This window comes from Astatotilapia calliptera, chromosome 12, assembly GCF_964374335.1.
Source record: "Astatotilapia calliptera chromosome 12, fAstCal68.1, whole genome shotgun sequence".
Taxonomy (NCBI): domain Eukaryota; kingdom Metazoa; phylum Chordata; class Actinopteri; order Cichliformes; family Cichlidae; genus Astatotilapia; species Astatotilapia calliptera.
In genome coordinates, this window is record NC_137433.1 from 5,456,283 (window position 1) to 5,469,235 (window position 12,953).

The following is a 12,953-nucleotide window of genomic DNA, read 5'->3' on the forward strand; positions in this document are numbered from 1 at the left end:
AGCCTCACCCAGAGGCGGCACTGTTGCACTCCAATTCTCCCCCCTTTTCTTTTTCTTTTTTTGAGAGGAGCCAAGAATGAAAGACAGGATAGTCAGTGGATAAAACATAAACCTGAATACATTCAGGCTGCACATTTAATCCCTTTAATCCCTATAAAAGATATGTGCTTTTGAATGAAGCTGGAAGGCAGACTGGCTTTATTGGAGCCAAGCTGATAAGGGTTATCTGTTGTGTATTTACATGGATGGCAGGTTAGTTCTCAAGAGTCATCACCTTTGAAGATAAGGTGAGTTGTTTATATCAATAAAGCAGTAATGGACCCCCACAGTTTGCCAAAGTGTTCAAGTTTTCAACCTGCTGCCTGCCGTAGACATCTTGGATTTATTAAGTAGATGAGGAGGGAGGAGGCCTGTCAATAAGGAGGCTTTGCTACAGAAATGGAGGTGCCTAAGAGGAGGGTGCTCAGGGTAGTTTATTTTTATTTGAAGTCTAATCTGCCCAGTCTGATTAATGATTCCGATGAGGGGAGTGACAGCGTGCCAGGAGATGGAGAGATGAAAAAGAGAGAAGGAGAGAGAGCTTCCAGGTTTATTTGGACCCGGGCTGGAGGAGAGAGAGAGAGCTTCTGCCCTGGTTAGGGAGGGATGAGGTGGGTGGTGGTGGGGATTCCTGTGTGCTCTGTTCAGGGCTGAGGTGCTGACTGAAGGACCCTGACCTCCGCTCAGCAGGAACAGCTTGACTCTATCACTTCGAGCACAGAGGGCTCATATGCTGCGGCACTGCATGGCAGGGGCCTTTGGAAAGGGAAGGGGGGGGGAGACAGAACCGTCCAAGCAGCCAACCAACACAACGCAACACCGAGCGGTGCCCGGGGTAATTGAGTCCATGTTCCTGTGCTTAACGAGCCACTTCAGAGACCCCAAGGGTGGGCCCAAGGCAGCGTGAGGGAAGTCGTTGAGGCCATCAGTGTAACTGTAATGTCTGTTTGCTTTTTACCCTCCACTTCCCTTCTGCTTTGTCTCATTTGCTCTGTTATTTTACACACAGTACGGCTGTTCACACGCACAAAAATGAAATGGTCAGTATTTTCTTTTACTAAAACTTTCTGTCCAACTTAAATCATTTCTTTTCGTTGCTGATCAGTCACTCAGGGCCAAAGTTTTGACCAGTTAGCCTCAGCTGTGCTCTGCAGGGGGTCAGGGTTCAACTTTCAGGTCAGCCAGCTAATGATGACCCGCACTAAAAGCCAAAACTGGAGAGTGCAGGTCTGATGTCACCTGGCTGCAAACGTTAGTAGCTGTAAATAGAGAAGTGTCATTTTCTGTTAAAGCTTTGTGATACATAATTTATGTGTAAAGTAATAACACATTTGGTTGCACTGTCCCTAATAAAATAATGATGCCCACTGATTTACTGCTATGTGCCTTAAATAAATGACTCATTGGTCACTGAAAGGGGGAAAGATCCACCTGAAAGCATTTTTAAAAGGATATTGGAGAATTTTGGTGAATGTTTAAGCTTAAAGAAGTCAACATTAGTGACGGTATAAATCTCAATTTCTGTGGGTCTATCTGAAAATAACCTACGTGGCTCAGTGTTAATATCAAGCAGTGTCACGAGGGATGGTTCCACTTTGACCCTGAGTTGTCTCTGCTGACAGGCACCTCTGCTATACAGCCCTGTCACTCAACCCGCTGCACCAACAATGGCAGAAATTCCACTGTGTTTGTTTGGTTAAGGACCGAGCTCTCCGAAAACCCCTGAACCTCCCCAGGATCCACAGCAGCCTCATTCACCCTAGGAATGAAGTCGGTGTCAGTCCTAACCCAGACAGTGGGAGTAAAGTTCACCCGCCGTCTCAAGAATAGTCAGCCCCATTTAACAATTGTCTCTCTTCTGCCGCTCCACAATAGAGCAAACAGGCTAAATCCACCTTGAAATGCACTTAGTAGAACATGTCAACATGCCAGGGTGCGCTCAGTCCTACGCTCCGTCTTAATCCAGCCCATTGAGCACTGACAGTTCTCTGTGAGTCAGACATTCACATTTCTTTGTCACTTCAGGTCTTGAGCTCTACCATCCAAAGCTGCTGGGAGAGCAGAACCCCTCGTACGCATGTTAAAACACACTTGCTGGGTATGTGGCCTCACAACAAGAGCAAACTCCTTGGGAGGAGGGGAATTGGATACATGCCTTGTGTAAATATGAACAAAAAAAATGACGCTTGGAACAGAAAACGGCTCAAAACCTAAGCGAGGATTATCTTGAAGAAATGAATAGGGGCCAAGTATGGCTGCCTCTTGTACTGCCTGTATCTGGCTCAAGAGCTGTCAGCCTTAGTTGTTGCCTGCAGGGCCCGGATGGAGTGCAAGGAGTACGATGAGGGCGGGGGGGCCTCCAAGCTCACCAAACTGGTCTCTTAGACTTTCTCCCTCTTCTGGCGTCCCAGGTTTGAGACAGTTGCTCATTGAAGTCAAGTATGAAATCTGGTGGTTGACCCGTGAAGAATGTTTAGATGAGGCTTCACTGACTTTACACAACTCCACAAAGTCATTGTCACCAGAGCAAAGACATTTAGACGTACAAGCTTGCAGTCTGACTGCTCTCCGTCAGGAATTTCAAGGTTGTCTAGTTTGCTTCGCAGATTCCACGTCTGGTTTTGTTACAAATGTTGCTTCTGAAAAAAACTTTCCTCCCTTCGTGACTACTTATTCAGCTGCACTCAGAAGAAGTAATGGGAGTCTTGTTGGTAGCCCAGCAGAGGTGAGGGCCTGTGAAATGAGCTTATCTGACCCCTGATAAGAACAGGATACCCTGAGGAATGGTCTAAATTCAATACACATGACTCTGTCTTTATCTGAGAGGATGTGGGTGTTTGAAAAGTGGCTACATGTAGCACTGCGGTTAGGTTTGGTCTATCTACACCAGTCCAATAGATGACAATTGGGCATTGGGCGACCAGCAAGGGTATGCTACAGTGTCATAATTTGTGGTTCTGAATCTCCAATGTCATTAAAAGAGCAATTACATACCACAACCTCAGCCCCTAAATCATCTGGACAGGTCTTGCCACACGGGAAGCCGTCTTATTATTTCTGGAAGCGGCACAAAGGTTTATTGAGCTCATGTTTGGTGACGGCGTACAACAAAGAGAGAGTTTGTGTGTATTCGTGCCAGACTATGGCAGTTTGGATCGTAACAGTCTGCATGCAAAAACAATCCAACACATACTCATAATGTTTGGATCTAAACAAGACGTGTCTGGTGTTTTGCATTTGGACCTGCACGAATTAGGATTCTGTTGTTGCACCTTTTCACAACCCCTTAATCATCGTCTGTTTGATCAACTGTGTCCCCCACCCCCACCCATTAAAGCACTCGACATTTAGATTAATTGCTCGAGTAATTTCATTATTGTGGAGTTACAGCACACCTTTGCAGCCGCCATTGGTGCTGGAATGAAATGGGATTACAGCAGCGCTTAATGCGGAAAGCCTTGCTTTATCAAGCTGAAAAAGTGAACCAGCCTTAAGCTGCTTCAGAAAGGGAAATCAAAGCTAGCGTGATCAGAAGGATTCACTCATTGAGCTTCAGATAGGAGAACATTTCCAGCAATGGAATGACACGGCTCAGGGAGATATCACCGTTTCATTCAGTCACAGCCCACAAATGCTGTCGTTTTCAGACTCCTCGATCTTCTTATCGTCTACAAACATGGCTGTCGAGTCACTTGGCTGGTCGCACCAACAGTTGTCCACCACTGTAGTCCAGAGTAAAATATCTCAATGACCATGTGTTTCATTTTCTTTTATTATTGTTATTGTTATTATTATCATCAGACTTATTATTATTCCAATGGATGAATCCTACTAACTTTACGTTTAACCTTTGTGGTTTTTGATGAAACGCTTTCACATCTTTGTTAGATTACCATTTTCATTGTACTCCTGTTCACATCATGTTCACAGCTCAGAATGATTATAATTATAATTTTTAATGGTTGTTATATTTGTGTGATAAACCTCACTAGATCCAAAATAGAAATGTCTGTGTTAGAACATTCATAGTTATAGTAAATGAATTGCTTCTTATACAATGCTTTTCTTCTCTATCTGAGCACCTAATGCGCTTTTATACTTGTCTCATTCACACAAGCACTTTTTTTCTATGATATTTCTACGTAAGTGCTTTTCTATCTAACATTTATATACATTGGAGCAACTTGGAGTTAATATCTGCTCAGTTAACAGGTTAACATTGCTCAGTCTGCATGTAGTCTAATTGTAATGTTGAACCATCAACATTACAATTAGTAGATGACCTGCTCTACAGCTACCCCACCAAATCAGGAACTGTCTGTGGAGACACTGAACTTTGATGGTTAACATTGCAAGCTAGCATCAGCCTATCTACATTTCTGTTCTGTGTTCACACTCTGTAAATGTGTTAGCATGCTGACATTAGCATTTGCCAGGCTATTGTCCTACTTTATATGGCTATGATCCATCGACTGTATATGAAAGGATTTATTCACCTTTCTGTCACACATTGCTTTGGACTGCATTTTGAAGCCCCAGTGTGTTTTTGCTCCAGCTAAGATGACTTTCTGGAGCTATAAGTCACCATATATAGGCATGGAGTCCCAAGTCATTCAGCTAATGCTAGCACACTTGGTTAGCTTGCCACTGGTGCAGCTCTAACTTTATACCTTAACACAAAACTTCAAAAAACCTCTGGCTTATAGAAAGATAATTAATAACTATAATAAAACTATACACAGAGACCAAGACCGTTTTTGGTATCAGTCTGCAAACGTGTTTTGTTTTGGGTTTTATTCTGATAATTTTTATCATAGGCGCGTTCACATACTGACTTGCTTTTAGAGCCAGCCTGAAGTGGCCGGACCAGGAACTGCAGTTTTTTGGTACTTCAGGTTTTCAACAATGGCATTTGCCAAGTAGTAAAAGTAGAGAGCTGTTCGGCCGTATCACCTTTGGACATGTTCTTTTAAATATGTTTTGTGTGTGTGTGTTAAACTATTTTCTAGTGCATTTAAAGTCAGAATTAATTGATCAATTTGAGCTAGTGTGCAAACACTGAACTAATAAAAGTTTTGTTGAATGTTATAGGCTGGAAATAGTTGCAATAGTTTGGGAGGAAAAAAAACCCCCTAATCAAAACAAACGCAAAAGAAGAGCCACGAATAGTTTCAGTTTCAGTCTGGTTAAACCTCTCTTAAGACTAAATCTGACACACAAACATCCAGTCACTTCTGGCAGGGATACACTTACACACTGTTTTACACTGTCTTTATTGGGAGGAATTCTCAGCCAGCTTCTACTTAACAAACAGCTTCATTTCTTGCAAACAGTAGCAGGGCAAAGAAATCATAGTAACACCAAGCTGACAGTTTCCTCCTGAATGCTGCTCTGGGGCTCTGGTGTTATCAGCTTAAGTCACATCACATAAATCAAAGCACCTTCTAGTGGCACAGACGATTCCTGCTCTGCAGCCAGCACATCTGACTCGTAAGCCTGGGCCCGACTTGGGCATCACTGGTGCAGATTGCAGCTGTTGCTGATGGTCCTGAGTGTAAACATGCATATAGTAAGAATACACACAGACAGTCTGAGCTGCAGAGACGGTTGTTTTTGGGATACACACTGAGCTCACCCTCTGGCTGCTGTCGATGCCTGTGTGATTGATTGTCTTTCCTGTTTAGCTGTGTGTCGTAAGAGCAGCAGTTTGTGAATGAATCACACACGCTCACGCTTCACATTTGCCATGCTGTATGTATGGGTGATGTTTAAGCTCACAATTATGCCTGACTGTGTTTATTTTTTGCCAAACTTGTGAAACAGCAGTATATTTTATATACTGTGCAGGCTGGCGGGAAGCATGTGGATGCATGGCACAAGCTCTGTCGTTTGCAGTCTGTGTTTTGTGGGTCACACACACACTTACTACGTCTTGTACAGCTTCTTTCGGTAAACACTAACTTCCCTTAAAAATAAGGTTGCGTGTTTTACAAAACACACAGACCGTTCAAGAGCAGGAGTGTTACTGTCACAGGCAAACTTTGGTACGCCCACGCTCGCAGAGGCCAGTGCGCATTTAACGCTCGATAATTATCATTCACGCTGTAACCTTTGGCCTCAATGTCATCCCGAATGACAAATGAAGAAGGAACATAGACGAGAAGTGCTCATTACTGTACGTCTGGGCTTACTCATCTGGGTTACGTCCACCCAAAGGTGCTTCAGACTGTCTGTGTTTTTATGCTTTTTGCTTGCAGTGGAAACAGAGATGGCCTGAGTATTTAGATTACAATAACAAAGCAAAAGTATGACGTAAGGTCTGTTACCAACAGGTTTTTTTTTTTTCCTTTTTAATAAAATAAGTCAAATTAATTGTCAGGACATATACTGTACTTAACACACAAATAGTCACACAATTTTTCTTACATATTACTACTTTTAAAGACTATGTACAGAAAGCCAGTTGTTACCCAGTGATGTTAACCCAAGTTGAGTCACTGCTCAATCCCACAACATTTCAGTAGGATTCAAATGTGGCTTTGATCAGGCTGCCTCAGAATTACTTGTTTGCTGTTAGCTGTTGTGCTTTGGGTCGTTACACTCTTGTAAGGTGTGGTTTTACACGAATGGGCTTAAATTATCTTGAAGAACTCCTTGATATGTCAGCTTCTAACGTTTTCACCGACAAAACCCGGGTTATTCTTCTGTGCCGACCATGTCTACTGTTACTGCCGCCATACAACTCGACCCGTGATTCCAAATAAAAGCATTGTCTTTGCCTGTTGTAACTGTGAATCTATTTGTCTTTGTTTCCCGTTTAAACTTTCACCTGTAATTCCTTTAATGTACACTCAACAAAAATATAAACGCAACACCTTTGTTACTGCTCCCATTCCCCATGGGATGGACGTAGAGACCTAAAATTCATTCCAGATACACAATATAACCATCCCTCCCAAACAGTGGTCACAAATCAGTCCAAATGTGTGGTAGTGGGCACATCTGCTATATTGAGATAATCCATCCCACCTCACAGGTGTGCCACATCAGGATGCTGATCTGACATCATGAGTAGTGCACAGGTGTACCTCAGACTGCCCACAACAAAAGGCCACCCTGGAATGTGCAGTTTTGTCTCACAGCAAAATGCCACAGATGCCACAAGCAATGAGGGAGCGTGCAATTGGCATGCTGACAGCAGGAATGTCAACCAGATCTGTCGCCCGTGCATTGAATGTTCATTTCTCAACCATAAGCCGTCTCCACAGGCATTTCAGAGAATATGGCAGCACATCCAACCGGCCTCACAACCGCAGACCTTGTGTAACCACACCAGCCCAGGACCTCCACATCCAGCAGGTTCACCTCCAAGATCGTCTGAGACCAGCCACCCAGACAGCTGCTGGAACAATTGGTTTGCACAACCAAACAATTTCTGCACAAACTGTCAGAAACCGTCTCAGGGACGCTCAACTGCATGCCCGTCGTCCTCATCAGGGTCTTGACCTGACTCCAGCTCGTCGCCGTAACAGACTTGTGTGGGCAAATGCTCACATTCGATGGCGTCTGGGACGTTGGAGAGGTGTGCGCTTCACGGATGAATCATGGTTCACATTGTTCAGGGCAGATGGCAGCTGAGAATGTCCCAGTTCTTGCATGGCCAGCATACTCACCGGACATGTCACCCATTGAGCATGTTCGGGATGTGCTTGACCGGCGTATACGACAGCGTGTACCAGTTCCCACGAATATCCAACAACCTCGCACAGCCATTGAAGTGGAGTGGACCAACATTCCACAGGCCACAATTGACAATCTGATAGACTCCATGCAACGATGTGTTGCACTGCATGAGGCAAATGGTGGTCACACCAGATACTGACCGGTTCTGGGTCCCCAGACCCCCAATAGCGCAAAAAACTGCACATTCCAGGGTGGCCTTTTGTTGTGGGCAGTCTGAGGTACACCTGTGCACTACTCATGATGTCAGATCAGCATCCTGATGTGGCACACCTGTGAGGTGGGATGGATTATCTCAATATAGCAGATGTGCCCACTACCACACATTTGGACTGATTTGTGACCACTGTTTGGGAGGGATGGTTATATTGTGTATCTGGAATGAATTTTAGGTCTCTACGTCCATCCCATGGGGAATGGGAGCAGTAACAAAGGTGTTGCGTTTATATTTTTGTTGAGTGTAGATCAGATTTTCACTCTTTCTTATGAAGATTTAAGGATTTTGACACCAACAGCTACAGGTGTTACCTTCAATTGTGGCATCTTTGCACATTTCCTTTGCATCAAACTATCTACTGAACAAAATGGACATAATTTCAAGTCAACTCAGGGTTTATTTAACATAATCTGGAGATACTGAAAGTACCTTTCGTCTGCAGGTTTGGGATCTTGGTCACAACACACACTTCATTAGCAGAATGAAAAGGGCAGCTTCCGTCTGTCTGGAATTTCAAGGATATTAATGTTTTGGTTTCGTTTCGACTGAGCTGCTCTGTAAGACAATAAAGTGTCAGTGTGTCCTAAAGTGTCAATGTGTCCTTATCTTGAATATGTCACCTTTATTATTAATTCTGTTTTAAAGAGAATCAACTGCTTGTCTGCTCAAATGTTGGAGTTTCCATGAGATGTAGGGGTCAGAGATAATCATTTTTCTTTCCTGATGCTCCTATTGGAGATGACCATGAAAAATGGCTTCATCATTAAAGGGGAGTTTAAAAAATAAGTGATAAGAATATTAACTTTAGACACTGATTGCCTCCCCTTCTTCACTGTTGCAAGGGAGGTTGGTTTAGCAGTGCTGATATGGCATTAGAGTTGCATTTAGGTCTAATCCTCAAAGTGACAGGCAAGGCAGTCACTCCTCGCCCTCTCTGAGATCTCTCCACTCACACCTGCAAAGATGCCCGAGAAAAAACAAAATGCACACACACACAAGCCGGGGAAGCTTGGCCTCAGCATCGAGTTTTATGATACACTTGCATTGAGCACGTACTCCCATTCACCGTATCTTCTGTTCTGATAACTCCATGCATGCTTGTCCACCAACACTGCTCTCATTTCAGCGTGAGAGTGGGAGAAAAACTGCTCTGTCAAAATGTTCTCGGTGTAACTCTTTAGAAGATACTTTTAACTCCTTGCTTTTTGCTATCAGTCCACAAGAATGGCACATGCCAAAGTTTCAGCAACTTTCAGAGAAACAGGGACATTAGAAAAGAGAGAGCGACTGGGAGAATAATCCGACGGCAGAGATGGTGGTAACAACAGCGTTTTAATACCAAAATCCTACTGGCTATTTTTAGCACACATAAAAAACGTTAAAGTTTACCTTCATTTTTCCAGTTCGCTTTTGCTGTTGTAATTAAAGGCAGCCTACAGATGCTGCTGATGGAGGCTTTCATTGGTGCCCACATTTATGAGGCAAATCATTAGATAGACCGTGTCTTGAAATAGATGTTTGGCATTTTGGGAAAAGTGATTATTCATGTTCTTGCCCAGTTTTTTAGAATATCAATATGACTCTTGATTCAGAGCTGGAGCAATAACGTTTGTTTTAGCACTGGAGGAAAAAGCTGTCCTGCTTCCACCCAGAGATAAAATCTGCCTTTCCTCACTTCCCAGTCTCAGGGATTAAATGGGAGTTATCATGCTCACTTCTAACTCAATATACAGTGCTCAGCATAAATGAGTACACCCCTCTACATTTGTCAGAAAACCTTTAGTTTCCTTTCAGAATCAACATTTTCTATGAGATACTATAATACAAAATAGTCCCACAAATTGATTGCAAACAAAATTAATTTGCACACACAAAAAATGATTTTCCCAACAAACTCATTCAAGCCCATGTTGCAAAAATGAGTGCACCCCAATTATAGTTTTAGGAGAAAAGCCACACTTAACACTGCAAAATTCAAATTAACAGGCATTCAACCACAGGTGAGTCTAATGATTCATTTAAGAGGTGTCCAGCAGACGGGATGATAAAAGGGCATTACTTAACAAAGAAAAGCCCTTCCCATTTCATGCTGCCAGCAATGGATCCACATGGAAGAGAAATGTCACAAAATATGAGAAAGGAAATCATTTCTTTACACAAAAAGGTGAGGGCTACAAGAAGATCAAAGCTTTACATATCAGTCAAAATACTGTAGCAAAAGTGATCCAAAAATTTAAGAAAGATGGAAGTGCAACCATCTCACAGAGACGTCCAGGCCGTCCACGGAAGTTAACATCTCAACAGGAGCATCTCCTGATGAGAAGGGTTAAGGAAAATCACCATGGAAGTTCACTGCAGTTAGCTAAAGCAGTAGAAAGCCAAACTGGAGTAACCGTTTCCCGTGACACCATCCGGCGCACACTGCAGAGGAATGGCATGCATGGGTATCATCCATGAAGGAAGCCTCTCCTAAAGCCCTTGCACAAAAAAGCACGCCTAGAATTTGCTAGGGCCCATGCTGAAAAAGATGAAGACTACTGGGACTCTATGCTCTGGAGTGATGAGACAAAGATCACTGTTTTTTGAACTAAAGGTTTCAAAACTGTATGGCGTCATAAAGGTGAGGATTTCAAGGGGAAATGCATGGTGCCTACAGTGAAACATGGTGGTGGTAGTGTCCTTATGTGGGGCTGCATGAGTGCTGCTGGTGTTGGGGAGCTGCATTTCATTGATGGTATCATGAACTCAACAATATACTGCTCTGTTCTGAAGAAGAAGATGATGATGACATCACTTCGTGCACTTGGTCGTCGTGCACTTTTCCAACAAGAAAATGATCCAAAACACACATCTAAAGCTACTGTTGCATTTCTGAGGAAGAACAGGGTGAAGGTGATTGAATGGCCAGGTATGTCTCCTGATCTGAACCCAATCGAACACCTGTGGGAAATTCTCCATCCAGCATCCAGGCTCTAAAAGAGGTTATTCTTGAAGAATGGAAAAAGATGTTGCAATATGTCGCAACTTGTTCATTCCATGCCTAGAAGACTTGGTGCTGTCCTTCAAAATCACGGTGGCCATACAAAATACTAGATGTAGTAGTTTTGTTGTGGGGTGTATTCATTTTTGCTTCCACCAATTTTAGTAAAACTGAAGATTTAGTCAAGATTAAGATTAAGTTATATTATTAAGCTTAATTTCATGTTATGGAGATGAACAAGTGTTCAGTAAAACTCAGCCTTGTGAAAATTTGGAAAATTGTTATTTTGTTCATTGAGCTACTTAATAAATTTGTACTTTTTGAAGGGGGTGTACTCATTTATGCTGAGCACTGTATTTATTCTTGGGCTCCACTAGAGGAACTCAACATGCTTGACAGTTCAAAATAGTCCATATTTACCTTATACTGGGCCTTGTCGCAGCTCCTCAGTTCATCCACCTGTCAAACTATTTTATGTCACTTTTCGTTCCCTTTAAGACTGTGTTTTTCTGATTGGATGCCCCTCACAAACATAAGGTTTATATAATGAGACAGACTAAGAAAAATGCTACATCTCCTTCGATACATTATAACTTTAAAAAAAGACTTTACATCAATGTAACAAGCTATAACAATATATCGAGTCCTTTAATTTTTCCCAGCTAAACTGACCTAACAGAGTGCACTACATTCAGTAAACACAATCAGGTTTCTCCTCTGACTGCCTGCACAAACTGAATCAAACACAGTTCCTTAAGAGCTGAACTATTTTTAAGCAGATTTTTATTTTTTGCACGCTTTTTGCTTTCTATCAAGTATGTAACAGTTTCACATTAATTATCACCCACTGGAAAAATACTGTGTAGTGTGAGGTAATGTGTCTTGGGATGAGTTGTCTTTGTTTTCTCTCCTCAGGCTCATCACTCTCCTTATGGAGTCCATCTCCGCACCTAAACCATGTAACCATTACTTTATGGTCTCAGGGTACAGACAGAATCATAGTACTCCCATCTATTTCAGTCTGTCTGTGGTCTGCCTGCTGCCCAGCCTTTCTAATTTGGTGATGAGCTGTAAAGTGACCTGCTGCCCCAGCTGGAACAGGAGTGGGATTCCAGGGATTTCCTTACTGGGCCTCTTGGTTTGGACGGATGACACTGCACACCCTATCACCCTCTCCATGTGGACTCCAGGCCACTTGCTGCAGAGGGCACCCTGGCATTGACCCCCTGCACCCACCCGGCTCATGGGTAAGATGAGATGCCAGGAATAATTGATGATAATGTGGGCCATGATATCTGTCCAGGCAGGGCAGGGGACACCTCTTGCTCCCACCTCCTGCTGAGGGGTTACTGCCACCTCCATTTGCACTAATTGGTGCAAACATTCACTGCTTCACAACTGACATACACTCTCTTCATGTATGCCATGAAGTGCCTGTGTAAATGACCCTTTGCATTAGTTAATTAGGTGCACTGGCACTCCTAAGTAATTATAACGATGTTACACGTTTTTACTCGATCAAACACTAGTCTGTCTGCAAATAAATTCTAGTGTATAGAGATATTTTCTCCCCCTTTCCCTCCGGTTTTCAAGTTAAATGAATGTTGTTCTCTCTCTTCTCTTTCTTAGACTATGCACTCTCTTCCACTGAGCCACCTGTACTCTGTATTGTTTCATTTTTGGAGTGTAGGGGGATTGACTGTCCCTAATCCATGGCCACAGAAGAGGTTTAAAACACTCCTGTTTCATCTAATCTTCCAGCTTAGACCTAGCCAACCTTGAAACCCCGCTTTCTCCGTGATAGGAATGGACAAATAAAGGTCTCTCCCAGCACTCCCATGAAAGGGCTCTGTGTGCTCTGTGGATTAGGGCCCTGTGTTTTCTGTCTCTCTTTCTCAATTAGACTGAAAAAGGGTGGAAAAAAAATATAAAGACTCCCTTGTTCATGTAGTATTGCAAGGCTGTAAAAGTTCCATA